This window comes from Crocuta crocuta, unplaced genomic scaffold (assembly GCF_008692635.1).
Source record: "Crocuta crocuta isolate KB4526 unplaced genomic scaffold, BGI_CrCroc_1.0 scaffold89, whole genome shotgun sequence".
NCBI lineage: Eukaryota > Metazoa > Chordata > Mammalia > Carnivora > Hyaenidae > Crocuta > Crocuta crocuta.
The window spans coordinates 266,552-270,357 of NW_027551559.1; the positions used below are offsets into that span (position 1 = coordinate 266,552).

The 3,806-nt window shown below is 45.5% G+C and overlaps 1 protein-coding gene across 1 annotated transcript in view; it reads right to left on the minus strand.

Annotated features, from left to right (window-relative positions):
* The window catches only part of TRIO (trio Rho guanine nucleotide exchange factor), a 229,487-nt gene that overhangs the window by 121,669 nt on the left and 104,012 nt on the right, over positions 1-3,806 (minus strand). The window lies entirely within an intron of this gene.

The window sequence follows — 3,806 nt, forward strand, 5'->3', positions numbered from 1 at the left end:
GGAGGTGGAGCCCATCTCCTGTCCAGCCTCCAGCTGACCACATTCCCTGGCCATCACCTCATCAGCAGCTGAGAGCCCTGGGGAGAAACCTGGAGCCCGAGCACCCGGCCGAGTTGTGCCTGGACTTCCGGAGAGAGCACACAGCAGTTTAGGCTTTCCGGGTCACTCAGTCTCCATCTCCCCAACCCTTGGACAGGAGAGTAGCCACTGTAACATGTTAATGAATGAAAGCAGGTGGACTTAGCTCTCAGGTCAGAGTCTGTCAACCCCTGGTTTAAGCCATCAAGTTTTGGGGTGGCTTGTTCTGTGGTGTTACTGTGCTCACAGGTAAATGACATTCCATCTTTAGAAACCAAATGAGTAATTTCATTAATGTATTAAAAAAACGAGAGAGAAAAATATCCTTTATTATATTTGAATTGGAAATCTCTTACACATTTCCTGTCTCAGATCTGGAATTGATCCTTCTTCAAGGAGCTCTGTCTCCTCCTTGTGGTACAGGTATTTAGACCACAGTCTGGACCATACACTAGGGAGCTCATGATTTCTGGTCAGTCATTGTTTCCAGCCCTTTTCAGTAGGTGGAGCCAGGACACTTTTAAATTAACCTAAGACTCTACCACGGTCTCTCCAGAGAAGCTGAAATCAGCTGCCCTATGCTGAAGACGACCGGGACTACGTCAGAGGGAGTCTGGGCCAATCTGGAAGGCATGCTCACCGATGGGACAGGTTGAATATAAAAAGATAAATGACTGCAATTGATTAAAACACACCAAACGGATTACAGTCTGTGATGATAGTAAAAAAATTAATCACATGAAGAGGTTGCTAGGGTACCAGCTCATTATTCTGAAAATGATAAACAAATGGAAAAATCAAGCACTTCCCCTCCCTGTTCTGGACAAACTCTATTTGAAAGTAACCAAGTAGCTAAGGAGGGAAGAATTCTAGCTAATCAAGGCAGAAGGAATGATGGAATGTTACCATTTCTGCAACTCCCAACAAAACACGACACGATCGCCACAGGGCACTAGAGTCACTGGGTGAACGGCCACGGAGTCACGTGATGGATGAACTGACCCCCTACGTCGGGAGCACTGACGACTTCCCCGATCACAGGCCACAAGGAGCAGCAGCCCACCCGCGCCTGCTGATGGAAGCCACGGGAGGCACGCGTGGGGGGAGCCTGTGCCAGGTAAGCGGGCTGCACGCGCACTCACACACAAACCTGGATCCCACCAAAGCTCTCAACGTAATAAACTTAGAGGATGCGGGTGCTATAGGACCGCATGGGGTGCACGAACGGAAATCCAGAGTGAGAAATCCCACAGTAGGAGTAATTCACTTCTTCAACTAATAAACAGCAATAAGAGGGGGTGGTGTTTAGATTGAAAGAGGTTTAACACACATACCAATAAAATCAATGTGTGGACCTGTTTGAATCCTAACTGTAAGTACACATAAAAGACATTTATGGATTGATCAGAAAAATTTGAACACTGTTGGATTTTGCATAAAATAAGAAATACCATTAATTTTTAGGACCTGATAATGGCATTGTAGTTGTTTTAGAAAGGCAGAGTTTTAAACATTCGAGAGAGTGTGCACACAGGGGAGGGGCAAAGCTTGGGAGAGAAGAATCCCAAGCACGTTCCATGCTCAGTGCCAAGCCCGATACAGGGCTTGATTCCATTACCTGTGAGATCATGACCTGAGCCGAAATAAGAGTCAGACACTCAACCGACTTGAGCCACCCGGGTGCCCCAGAAAGGCTGAATTTAATATTTAGTCATGTACTAAAGTATTTACAAATAAAATGATATAATATCTAGAATTTAAAGTAACCCAGTGAAGGCGAGCATCTGCCCACGAGCTGATAATTACTGACAATGGCTGACAGGTGCGTAAAAGTCCTATTCATTCTATTTTGTACGCTCCTTAAACTTCCATAATGAAAAGTTTAAAGATATCTAACACCCAAACACTACTGACNTTCCAGATCCAAACGTCCTCACAGTGGTGGGTATTTCATCAACGGGCTTTCAGGTCCTGCTGGAAATGGTTAAAGTAACAAGCCCGAGGAAGCCACGACCATTTTCCCTTCATCTGCCAAAAAAAGTCATGCGAGGGAAGCTCAAAGTAGGTTCCCAGATAAAATTTTCAAAGAGTTACAATCTGTTCTCCCAGGCTAGTCAGTAACCCCGTCAGGACAGACCATCCCCTTCAGAATGGAAACAGAAATTATTAAATATAACTGGAAATGGTGTGAGAGGCATCAGGACACAGAATCGATGTCGGTGAGGCCACAGTGAAAAGCAAATACTATACCTACTGTGAACGGGGCTGAGTGGCACCCGGCCGGGCCTCTGGGGGTCTTCTCCAGAGTGAAAGGCCACATGACAGAGACAGCGAAATGTTGGCAAACAGTTTGAGCACTTTTTAGAGCTTCTGGGTGACTTAAGTACACACACACACACACACACACACACACACACACACACACACACACACACGACAAAAGCGGGGGTCTTCTCCAGAGTGAAAGGCCACATGACAGAGACAGGGAAATGTTAGCAAACAGTTTGAGCACTTTTTAGAGCTTCTGGGTGACTTAAGTACACACACACACACACACACAACAAAAGCGGGGGTCTTCTCCAGAGTGAAAGGCCACATGACAGAGAACAGGGAAATGTTGGCAAACAGTCTGAGCACTTTTTAGAGCTTCTGGGTGACTTAAGTACACACACACACACACACGCACACGCACGACAAAAGCGGCCAGACTAAAGCTGCTCAGTTAAAACTTCCAGCCTGGATTATGGTTAAATGTCTTCTGCGGAAACACTTCCTGAACAAGTATTAGTAGCTAATCCTGTGACTCCCAAGAGGTGTTCCTGCCCCATGTCTACCGTACACGGGGTTCAGTCTTTATTCCTAAAAAGGCTGAATTTCCAAAGGAAGATTATTTTCAGCTAAAGGCATTCTTGTCTCCCCAAACCAATCTCTCTCTGTTTAGCACCAAATTGCACTCTGCACACGGGGGGGCCCATGGAAAGTGAAGGTGGCGTGTGCGCGCCTGGTACGTGGGGACACGTGTGGTTCTCGGAAGCCTGGGCGGGCCCCCCGTGCAGTGCAGGGACGCCCCGGCACCCCAGAGGCTNCAACTAATAAACAGCAATAAGAGGGGGTGGTGTTTAGATTGAAAGAGGTTTAACACACATACCAATAAAATCAATGTGTGGACCTGTTTGAATCCTAACTGTAAGTACACATAAAAGACATTTATGGATTGATCAGAAAAATTTGAACACTGTTGGATTTTGCATAAAATAAGAAATACCATTAATTTTTAGGACCTGATAATGGCATTGTAGTTGTTTTAGAAAGGCAGAGTTTTAAACATTCGAGAGAGTGTGCACACAGGGGAGGGGCAAAGCTTGGGAGAGAAGAATCCCAAGCACGTTCCATGCTCAGTGCCAAGCCCGATACAGGGCTTGATTCCATTACCTGTGAGATCATGACCTGAGCCGAAATAAGAGTCAGACACTCAACCGACTTGAGCCACCCGGGTGCCCCAGAAAGGCTGAATTTAATATTTAGTCATGTACTAAAGTATTTACAAATAAAATGATATAATATCTAGAATTTAAAGTAACCCAGTGAAGGCGAGCATCTGCCCACGAGCTGATAATTACTGACAATGGCTGACAGGTGCGTAAAAGTCCTATTCATTCTATTTTGTACGCTCCTTAAACTTCCATAATGAAAAGTTTAAAGATATCTAACACCCAAACACTACTGAC